The sequence below is a fragment of the Marmota monax genome, unplaced genomic scaffold (assembly GCF_021218885.2).
Source record: "Marmota monax isolate L192 unplaced genomic scaffold, Marmota_monax_Labrador192_F-V1.1 WCK01_AAM20220418_F8-fsc00039, whole genome shotgun sequence".
Classification (NCBI taxonomy): Eukaryota; Metazoa; Chordata; class Mammalia; order Rodentia; family Sciuridae; genus Marmota; species Marmota monax.
In genome coordinates this window covers 11,167,354-11,180,004 of record NW_026693602.1, presented here as the reverse complement: position 1 = coordinate 11,180,004, position 12,651 = coordinate 11,167,354, and positions in this window count along the sequence as shown.

Below are 12,651 nucleotides of genomic sequence, written 5' to 3'. Positions count from 1 at the left end.
AGTGGGATGATACAGGACTTTCATGTCCCCAGCCATGACCTTCTAGTCTCCACTGCTCATAATTACTGCTTCTAATTAGATCCTGTTCATATAGATTTTATGGTTAAGGGAGATTATCCTGATCTCCCTGAATACAGGGATCAGGTCTATGTAGGGACACAACCTCCTCCCCATCCTCTTTCAGGGTAACTTGTGTCCCTCTTATTGACATTATTTCATGCCTGCATTCTCCTGCAGATCACAGGTAGCTTGCTGAACAATTTAGTACATACTATGCACTTAAGCTAGTCATGGTGCAGGTGAATTGCTTCTTGGAAATGAAAACATGTGGGGGGCAGCACAGTGGTCCAGTTTATAGAATTATTCTCTTAACATCAGTTTCCCATACTCACATCGGTCTGTTCCCCGTCAATAAGACATACTTGCCCCCAGAGGATGGGAGATAAAATCCAAAAATGTTTCAGATGCCCGCAAAGTCACTGACTGCTTTGGGAAATGACCTATTAAACATAAACATACATGGACAACCCTTGCAAGCCACAGATTATTATATATTGTGCACTCCCTATCACTAGGAACAAAGCAAGTGCCTCTTTGGCTTCTGAAGGCAGCATGCTTTAAACTTGTATACGGATTTGCTGGTTAACAAAAATGTCTGATAGATTTGGTTTGTTTCTGGGTCTTTTCATCAGTACTGAATAGTCATGTTGGGTGGTCCCTGAAATAACCTACAAGGCACATCATATGCAACCAAGTATAGATATGTTCAATGAAGAGAAACATGTTGTAGACTTCCTACTATAACATTATTTTTATTTAAACATTCAATTTTCACTTAAGACATTTAAATAGTACAAAAAAGATAGTGAAAAACATGCCTCTTTGCCCACGTAGCTACTATTCTCTGTGTTCTTTATTTCTTTGTGTAGGTTCAGATTTCCATCTGGTATTCTTTTCCTTCTGTCAAAAATATTTTCTTCAAAAGTTCTAGGATGAAGAGCTTCCCATTATTGAAGGAAGACCTTTCTTTATACTCTGCCCAATGGAGAGTAAGAGTTTCCAGCAGGCTCCTGGGAACTGGCTCTGGCAGTGAAGTACTTACTTTCCTTTCATTCAGTAGTTTCCTCGCCCCATGTGCTGAGCAGAACTCAGCGGAATATGTAAGGGGAGTTCTTTGCATAGTTCTGTATTTCTCTCTTGCTGAGGTTTTCTTTTCTCTGATACTTTTTTTTTTTTTTTTTTACAGTTTTGCAGATAGCTGCCCTGGCCTCTAAATTCTCAGTTCAGTCTCCTCTGCTAAGTGAACTCAATGGTAAAGCCTGGCTGACCCTTGCCTGCTCCATGCCCTAGAAGCCCTCACAAGGGCCTGAACTGAAGCAAGATCAGGGTTTATCTAATTTGCTTCCTGCTGGTCAGGGTCACTGTCCTTTGGAACCTTGGTACAGTGTCATGAAAATATTCCTATGTATGTAAGTGGAAGGGTGAATCTGGTTCCTGTAATTTTGTCATAGCTGCAAGCAAAAGTTCGTGTGCTAGGATTCTGAATTGGATTGCTTTTGAGCTACAGATAACGTTTTGGCTTTTCCATTCCAGCTTGCAAATACATTGCTTCTTTTATTTTGAATTTCTTCAGTTTTTTTCACTAGTGTTTATCATTTTCAGTAGACATATAATGTTATACTTCCATCTGCTCTGAATATTTTTGTTTATACTGTTACACATTAACATTTTTTCATTAATTTTCACTTCTTATTTCTTTTTATATATGTATATATTCACCTTTATATATTAACCAGCTCTGTTAAATGTTTTTCACATCTATTGTAATGGTAATATGTATTTATTTAAAGACTTTTATTAACATGGTGAATTATGTCAATTGACTTTTTAACATTAAGAAATGTGATATTACTATAAAAATATTTAAGATATACTATCATCATTACATAATTTTTATCAGAATCTTGGGCTTAATTTGATAAATTTTGTTAAAATTTGGTGTGTTCATAAATGTCATTGCTTGTGTTTTTCATATTTAAATATATATACATACATATATTTATGTATATAAGTATGAATTTGGTGTTAGAGTGAATCTTACACCATTGAATGAGAAGAAAAGTATCCCTCCATCCTTTGTTGCTGACATCTGTGTATGTGTTTGTGTGTGTGTGTGTGTGTGTGTGTGAGACAGGTATGCATTATGTTTCCATACTTACAAATTTTATGACATAAGATATTCCAGGCTAATAATGAAACTTTCCCTTTAGTTTCTCCATGGAATCATTGTTTCATTTCAGTGAAAAATGCTATATAGAAATAAATAATGGATTATCTGATCCCTGCTCCCAGGACTTCTCAGTAAATAGAACTGGACAATGCACATATACACATAAAATAAATGAAAACAAAATCATTATTTTTATTTTGTTGAAAAAAATCATTATAAATGACACCATTGACTGATGTTATCATTTGAAAGAGATGAGTTCTTTATGAACCAGCTACTTGTAGGTTTTTAATGTAAAGGAACATCAAGAACTGGGCCTCTGAACTATGAATTATTTCCATATTACAACATGTAAATGATATTCTTTCTTTTTTTTCCATCTTTTTTAATAGACTTTATTTATTTTTATTATTATTTGGGGATGGTACCAGGAACTGAACCCTGGGATGCTCTACCACTGAGCCGTATCTCATGCCCTTTTTAATATTTTATCTAGAGATAGGGCCTCACTAAGTTGCTGAGGTTGGCTTTGAACTTGTGATCCTCCTGCCTTAGCCTCTCAAGCTGCTGGAATTCAAGGTATGCACAACACACTCAGCTAGACTTTATTTTTTAAAACAGCAAACTTGAGTAGAACGTCCAAATGTCTTCCATTTGCCTCTGCTCCTCACACATAATCTCCTCCATTGTTGATATCTGCCCCCAGTGTGGTATACTTGTTACCACTGATCAATCTATATTGACATAAGACTATCATCCAGAGTCTGTATTCCACATTAGAGTTTGCTTTTGTTTTGTACATTCTATGGATTTGGACAAATATATAATAATAAACAATATAGAATCATACATAGTCATATCAGTGCCTTACAAATCCTCCATGCCCCTCCTATTCATCTCTCTCTTCTTCCTAAACTCTGAAACCATTGTTTTTGTTTTGTTTTATTTTTGTTTATTTGTATGTTATTGCAGTACTAGGGTTTGAATCCAGGGCTTCATGCAGGCTAGTGAAGTGCTCTACCACTGAGCTACACCACAGTCCCTCTAATTTTTTTTTTTGAGACAATCACTGATATGTTTACTAGTTCCATTATTTTTCAGTTTTCATAATGCCATGTAGCTGGAATATACAGATTGTAAACTTTTCAGCTTGGTTTCATTCATTAGTAATATGCACTTCAGTTTCCTTCATGTCTTTTTTTAAATGTCAACTAATATTCTCTTATCTAGGTCTACCATGGTTTATCCTTTCATGTATTAATAGATAACTCAACTATTTCAATATTTTGGCCATTATAAATAAAGCAGTTATGAATCTCTCTCTCTCTCTCTCTCTCTCTCTCTCTCTCTCTCTCTCTCTCCTGTGTGTGTGTGTGTGTGTGTGTGTGTGTGTTTACATGAGTTTGCAACTCTTTGGGGTTACTATCTAGATACATGATTGCTGGGTAGTACGGTAGGATTAAGTTTAGTTTTGTCATAAACTGCCCAACTATCTTTCCAAAGTGGCTGTATCATTTTGCATGTCCACCAGCAATGAATAAGATTCTGTTTCTCTCACCCCCACCAGTCTTCAGTGTTGACAGTATTCTGGACCTTGGCCATTCTGTATAGATATCTCATTATTTTAGTTTGTAATTCCCTGATGACACATAATGTAAGGCATCTTTTTATGTGCTCCTTCAACATATTTATAACTTGTTTGACAACATGTCTCTTAAAATCGTTGGCCCATTTTTAAATTGTGTGTGTGTATGTTCTAATTGTTAAGTTGTAAGAGTTTTTTTTGTATATTTGGGTTACAATTTCCTATCTGAACTATTTTGCAAATATTCTTTCCCATTTTATGGCTTGTCTTTGTATTCTCTTTACAATGTTTTTGCAGAGAAGACATTTTTAGTTTTGATAATAGTTTACTATGAATTCTTTCTTCTACAAGATAATGTCTTTGGTTTGGCACCTAAAAGTCATCACCAAGCCCAAGATCATCTGCTTTTTTCTCTAATATTATCTTCTAGGAGTTTTATAATTTTGGAGTTTTCTCTTAGTTCTCAGATCTATTTTTGTTTAATGTTCATGTTAATTGTAAATTCTGTGTCTAGATTAAGGTTTTGGTATGTTAATGTCCAGTTGATCCAGTACCATTTGTTGAAAAATCTGCTTTTTCTTCATTTTATCGCCTTTGCTTTTTTTTTTTCAAAAGATAATTGACTATATTGATAAAGAAGCCTATCTGTGGGCTCTCTGTTCATTTCCATCAACCCATTTGCCTATTCTTTCCTCAAAAAACACTGTCTTCATGAATCTGGCTTTACAGTGTAGCTTTAAGTCATGCACGGTCAGTCCTCCTACTTGTTTTTTTTTCCCCTTTGTGTGTATATATATATATATATATATATATATATATATATATATACATACATACACACACACACACACATACATATATATGAATGAATCAGTATAGAGATCTACAAAACCACTTTGTGGGATTTTATTTTGGATTTACAGATCAATTTTGGCAGAACTGGCTTCCCAACCATACTGAGTCTTCCTATCCATGAGCATGTAATACCTTGTAATTTGTTTAGGTCTTCTTTGATTTCTTTCATCAGTTTTTTTACTCTTTCTCATATAGATTTGCAAATACTTCATTAATTTCACACCTAAGTATTTCATTTTGGAGGATGTTAATCTAAAGAATATTCTGTGTGTTCTGTTTTTCACTTCAATTTTTTTCTAATTGCTTATATATAGGAAAATAATGGACATTTTTTTAAAACCCTTGTATTCTATAAACCTAATATAATTGCTGATTATTTTAGAATATTTTTTCCATTTGTCCCAAGTATTTCAAATTTTCTACATAGTTCATCATGTCACTGTTAACAGAATATTTTCATCTATTTTTTCCAAATTTGCCTAACATTTTTTAAATTTTTATTTTGCATCAACTTGGAGTTCAAATAAGATATTGAAGAAAAGTGATGAATAGAGACTTTCTTTAGCCTTTTAATGTTCTCAGAAAACAAAAGCCACATCACTAAAGCTGTATGAAAAGCAGAATCTAGCCTGTCATGGTGGCACCACCTATAATCCCAGTGACTTGGGAGACCAAGGCAGGAGGATTGCAAATTTAATGCCAGGCATGGCAAGTTAGTGAGACCCTATTTCAAAGTAAAAAGCCAGAAGGGTAGGGATGTAGGTCTGTAATCTGGATTTTAAAACTGAAGTTAGAGTAAATATTTATAAATATCTATATTTTCCCCAAAATTTGTATCTTTGTTCCTTGTTCTTATGAAGTAGAAATCAGAGAATAACCTCCTTTGTTTTTCACACCAATTATGTTACTTTTAGCTGCATTAAAACCTGTTTGCTATGTTCTGTTTCTAATCTCTAATATAAACACTATAGCCTACCATGCCCATTATTTCAACCACATCCAACTCAATACTTTCAACATCATTAGCACACATTCCTACTTTCTACATTGATTTTGTAAAATCAGTCTTTAAAGGTTCATCATTCTGCAACCTCCTCACCAAATACAACACCCCCAATCTTGATTTCAGACAGAATGAAAGCTAGCACTTTAGAGCACAAGTGTATTCACCGTGCCCAGCGGTCTTTTGCTACTTCCCAAGCTTTTGTCTTCTCCAGTCCCAACAGAAACTGTGTCAAAGTTCAGCACAGCACTTCTTCTTTTTTTTTAATCTAATGCTATGATTTTACCTGTCACTTTCTGCAACCAATCACGATCTCTCTCTCTCTCTCTCTCTCTCTCTCTCTCTCTCTCTCTCTCTCTCTCTCACACACACACACACACACACACACACATTCAAACACAGAACTCATTAATGCAAAGTGGAATTCCATCATGGATATTCCATGTAAGCTATAAACTTGACAACATCGACATCCCTCTCCTGTTAGACAGACATAAATGTTATTATTAAGATTCACCTATTTCCACAGGTTCTGAATAATTTCATCACCCTGTTATATATCAGGTCCTGAATTAGTTCTCCATTATCATTCCTATAATTTCTAATATTCTGTGTATAAGCAATGCTTTTTACCTTTAAGAAAATTTTCACACATACATAAACTAATGAGGTCAGTGCACTGAACTCCAACAGTAAATACCTTCAAAATATTTCCTATGTCATCTTTTTTACTTTTTTTAGTTGCATTTTCATTATGTCTCAGATCTCATATCATCATATGTTTATGTAATTTAATATATATTTCTTAAGGTATCATGGATAATTTACAAAGCTATAGTGCTACTTTTATACTCAATAAGATTAATAATAATAATTTTGTTCTTGTCAGTAGTTTGTATTTAAATTTCTACTGTATGAAACATAACTTATTAGGGTATTTTTCCTTATTGATGTGCAATACTGTCTGCATCTTGTATTTGTTTCTTACATCTCTTGTCTCCTTTCAACTACAAAAACCTTTTATTTCTACTTCTTGCCATTGACCCATAGTATGCTTCTTCAGTCATTCAATTATTAATAAATGATCCAATATTTATTAATGTATCATAATAGACAATTTCTAACAGATGTAATTAATATATTTTATTTTTAACATATAAAACCCCTATGTTATAGTCAGGTGTGGTGGTGCACACCTGTAATCCCAGCAGTTTGGGAGCTTAAGGCAGGAGGGTCTCAAGTTTATATCCAGCCTTGGCAAGTTAGTGAGGCCCTAAACAACATAGTGAGACCCTGGGTCAAAATAAAAAGTGCTGGGGACATAGCTCAGTGGTTGAGCACTCTTGGGTTAATCCCTGGGAAAAACAATAACAACAACAACAACAAAATCCTTAAGGACCCACAGCTAAAGCCTGGGTCCTCTGCATTGGGACTTTAATTTGGGTCTTTTATGGTCAATGTATTCCTCCCACAGGGAGTCATTATGAACTCAGTCTCTTTTTGAGAGGCTAAGAGATAACTGCAGGTGTTGGTGATGATATCAATGTCTACCTCTGCCAAGACCCCCAGGATAGCATTGCAAACCCACAACAGCCCTGGGTTGAAGTAAAGCAGACATCAAAGTGGCCATCAGCAGCAGCATCTTGGACAGTGTCAGAGAGGATGCCAATGCTTTTGAGGATGGGAATGATTCATGCAAACAGAAGTACAGTGGACTTCCACTTTCAATGGACATGGTGGGGTGTGCCTCTTCTTCTTCCAGTATCCTCTCTTCAGGGGACGATGGAGAGCACGGCCTAGATGATGCCTTTTCTATGGCAGGAGCTGCTGTCCAGGAGATGTAGGTCCCAGACCAACACCAGACTAACTTGGCTACTGAAGTTCAAATAAGTTAACCTTGGTTTACTGACCAGAGTTGATCTGCTTCTGTACTAGCATAATGTTCAGAATCCCGTTCTTGAAAGATAACCTCCAAGAGCAAGTCAATGAATTCGGACTCCTTGATGGAAAGTGAGAAGAGGTAATTCTCCTCCAAGGACTTGATCTTAATGTCCTTGACCAGGAGGCCCAGCTTGCTGATTTGAAGTCAGTCCTTGTCCTCTGCAGCTTCCCATTCTAGAGCCTCAAGGGCTTCCAGAACCTGCAGCCCCACTAGCCATTTGTTTTTCCTCTCGGAGAGCAAGCTTCAAGTACGATTTTAAATATTTTTCTTGTCCATTAATTTAGTTTTTCTTGCCAGTATGTTGAATCTCCTTTGCCTTTCTCCTATGTATATTCTTGAATCTCTATAAAATCTTTGATTCTGTTTGTATTATTCTTTTATTGGACGTCATCAAATTTTTCTATGTAGTAAGTTTACTGTCACATAAATTGTAGTTTAGGTTTTGCTCTCTTTCATTTTTCTTTCTTTTGCTTTTTCTGGAGATCCTGTTCTGAGAAATTTTAACCAACTGACATTATGAATTGAGAAAAGAACTTTTGCCTTTCTGATTATGTATTAAGGACTTTTACATTCATTCCACTAACACCCTCTAAATGCAAAATAATATCATTATCCTGTGAAACTGCAATGCAGTGAGTTTTTTAATGAGTTGTACTGCATGTCTTCCTATCATCTTTAATAAACAGTAAACATTAGCAGGTTCAGAACTAATCATGCCTGATACATTTTTTTTTAAACCAGTATACTCCTGGCACAATGTAATAAATTTAACATTGTTTCTTAAAATAAAGTTACATTGAGTGAAATACTAACTTAAAATTGACAATATTATTGTACAATCCTGTTCCAAATTTACTCAATAAATAATTTTATGCCATATAATCATTGTTGACTGAAGTTCTTTATTTGGAACTTAGTCCTTTACCATAGATTAATGTGACATATGGTTTTTGGAGTTTGTTCTCCTGGTTAAAAATCTCCAATAACAAGGAAAGAAAAAAACAAAAACTTACTAAAATCGCTCATAAAGTCCTAATTGATTTGTTTAAAAATTAACTACCTGACATCTCCTTACCACAATTCCTTTTACTTTTTATTTTGAAATATCTGTGATTTTAACTTGTAGCTGATAGGTATCCTGCCATATAAATTGTTCTTACCTCTGCTGTTATATTACTAGTCTTTCCTGAAATTCAAATTTCTTACTCATATAAGTTGCATCCTTAAAAAGACCTTATCTAATCACTAAACTCAAACTAATCTCATAGTTGTCATGAATTACATCTTCCTATTTTAATCATCTGCCTAACATGGATAATTTCCTGTTACTTTTGGTTTCTTTATTTTTTTCATTATTACTTCCATTTTATTATAAGCTGTTTCAATGAAGAAACTTCTCTTAAGATTTCAGCAATACTTTGGCCTATAGTATATAAAATAGAAATGTTTTTGAATGACTATTTTATAAAATTTCAATATAGAAAATTATATTCATAGAATATTAATGAAAGATTACTTAATCCACTAATTGTTCTGGGATATCTATAATATATTCTGACCTAAGCAGATCTCTCTGCAGGGTCCTTGTTTGGAATTGTACTGAGGCTATTTAGAATTGATTTAACAAAACCACATACTGGCATTTTGCCATGGGTTCAAATTAAGAGATATTGTAAGAAATACTCCATGGAGGCTATTTACTGTAAGAATGTGGTTGAGCATATAATTCACTGCATTGTGCAATTTGCTCTTTATAAAGACACAAAGGAGAATTTTTCTAGTTTCTAGTTTTAATTCCAAGAATAGCTTTGTTCTTCAGGGGAGAAAAAAGGTTACCATTATTGTTTATCTTGTAATATTTTTCTCAGAAGAAGATATATGAACTCATAATCTAAAGTGTCACGTGAAAGTTATATAGTAACATATTTTTGTAAAGTAAACTCATTACTTCCCAATTATTTCTCTCTTTCTTCAATATTACTTAAATTTTATCAATTGTGAGTGGGTTTTATTGAAACTCTCCCAAAAAAGGATCTTCCCCAAAATCACCTCTGTGCATGTTTTAGGATATTTATTAACTTGGATTCATGCTCCATCCTGGATATGTGGCATTTACAAATAAATATAAGAATCTTTGCAATGAAAAATAGAAAACATATGCATTTGTTTTTTGAGTCGACCTAGTACTTATTTTTAAATCAGTTGAATTTGCCAAATGTATTATTTACATTGAAGTATTGTACTACTGTGTTGTTACTTTCCCATTATCACTTTGAATATTTTGCTTCTGTTGTCAAGGCAAGCAAAATCATAATTGTTACTAGTTTGACATTTTATATACCTGCATATTCAATTTAATTCTTTCAAATATGTAACTAAGAAATTGTATTATCAATTAGTTTTTATATTTTTGTCATTCCAGATAATTTAAATATAATTAAAACTTCATGTGTTTATAATAATGATATTTTAAATTTGACAATGTTTTCAGCAAAAAGGTCATTAAAAACAGATCTACAAAAATTATTTTTTTGTTTTGCTTTTGGTCTTTCATTAGCAAAATTTTTTTTTAAAAAAGAGTTTTTTTGAAAATGATTCCTCCTGCAGTTGGGTAGAAAGAATAACTTCTAATGTCCTTCTAAGCAATAGAAGAATTCTACTGACAATGGTTAATTGCCTCTGTCAAATAGCCAGTAGATAAGATTTTGAATAGTTTGAACACGAAGAAATGATAATTTTTTTAGGTGAAATATAGGTGTTAATTACAACTAAAAAAATTCAAAAGGAAATTGTTGAAGACATTTTTTACAACAGCAAATTTTATGTTTTATAGCATCGAGTCCTGTTACCTTTTAAAATCTATACAGTTGCGTAACCTCCACCACAATCTCGATATACAATTGTTCCATAACCTAAAGAAATTCCCCATGCCCCTTCCAGATAACCCTAGTTGCCTCCCCAGCTGTTGGAAAAACATTGGTCTGTGTTCTGTTGTATATTTTCTAGGGTTACCTGAAAATGGAATCATTCAGAAAATGTGTGGTCTTTTGAGACTCCTTTATTTTACTTGGTGTAATGCATTTGAGATTCTTCTATGCTGTTGCGTATTAACATTCTAATGTTCTTCCTTTTTTTGCTGCTGAGCAGCATTCCATGTGCAGATGTACTATAGTTTGCTTACTCATTCTCCAGTGAACAGGACATTGGACTATTTCACAGTAGGTTGTCATTGTGAATAAAGCTGCTGGAAGTATTTGTGAACAAAAATAAATGACCACTTTATATTTCAGGTAATATCTGGGCATATTTTAGAATGTATTAATAATATTATATTGTTTACTAATTTTTAGAACCACACACGCCAAACAAAACATTTTTTTTATTCACGTGATTTAAAGGCAAGAAGGTCCATTATTATGGATACATTTATCTTATTCTCCTAACACTATTCTTACTAGGTATCCTGAGGCTGTAGGACAATTAATACTCAAAGGAATAAAAGCAGCAAAGGGAGTGTTTGGAATTTCTCCCAATAAAATTATTACTCCATATACTATGAATCAAATTGATGAGTTAGCTAATGAGTTAAATACTTGGGCAATAATCATGTGCAAATCTAATGTTTAATTTGATAACCACTTACCATCTAATCCTTTATTGTCTTTTTGGTCATCGCATCCTGTAATTTTTCCAAAAATGACAAGAAAAACACCACCTATCATGAATGCTCCAAATATATTCACTGATGGGTCAAATAATGGTACAGCAGCAATAGTTACACCTGATCAAACTTTTACATTTTTAGTACCCAAACAATCAGCTCAAAAGGTAGAGCTTAATGCAGTATTACAAGCTTTTGTGATGTTTAAAGATTCTGTATTTAATTTATTTTCCGATAGTCAGTATATAGTTAATGCTATAGTATCCCTTGAAGATGCTGGTAGGATTTCCCCTTCCTCTACTGTTTTCTCTTTGCTTTCCACTATACAAAGTCTAATCTGGGACAGAAAAGATCCGTTCTTTATAGGACATATCAGGGCACATACAGGATTGCCTGGAGCCCTTAGTTTGGGCAATGATTTAGCAGATAAAACTACACATGACATACATATTTTTTCCATGTCAATGCTAATACTTTACAAAAGTGTTTTAAAATAACTAAGGAACAAGCTAGACAAATAATAAAACAATGTCAAAATTGTGTGACCTTTTTACCACAAGTTAATCTTGGAGTCAATCCTAGAGGATTGATACCTAACCATATTTGGCAGATGGACGTCACACACTTGCCAGAATTTGGAAAATTAAAATATTTGCATGTTACAGTTGATACTTCTTCTGGATTTTTGATGGGCTCCCTTCATGCCGGAGAGAAAACTAAAGATGTTATAGCTCATTGCTTACAAAATTTTGGCACTGTGGGTGGTTCCAAAACAGTTAAAAACAGATAATGCCCCTGGTTATACTTCTACCTCTTTTAAACAATTTTGCTCAACATTTGGCATTACTCATATAACAGGAATCCCATACAATCCACAGGGACAAGGCATAGTTGAAAGAGCTCATCAAACTATTAAAATGTACTTATTAAAGCAAAAAGAAGGAATTGGGAAGGGGTATATATTTCCCAAAGATAAACTTAAAATAACCCTTTTTACTCTAAACTTTTTAAATTTGGATTCATCAGGGCTTAGTGCTGCGGAAAGGCATTTGTATCCAAAAAATGTACATAAGCCCAAGGTGCTTTGGAAGGATATTCTAACAGGACAATTGAAAGGTCCTGACCCAGTAATTGTCTGGAGTCGGGGGTCTGTTTGTGTGTTTCCACAGGGAGAACAGCAGCCGATTTGGATTCCAGAGAGATTAACTAAGGTCCTGACCCAGTGATTGCCTGGTGTCGGGGGTCTGTTTATGTGTTTCCACAGGGAGAACAGCAGCCGATTTGGATTCCAGAAAGATTAACTAAAGCGATTTCTACAGACCAAAAAGAAGATGATTTGGCTCAAATCCATAACAACTGATATCCAAAACTCCAG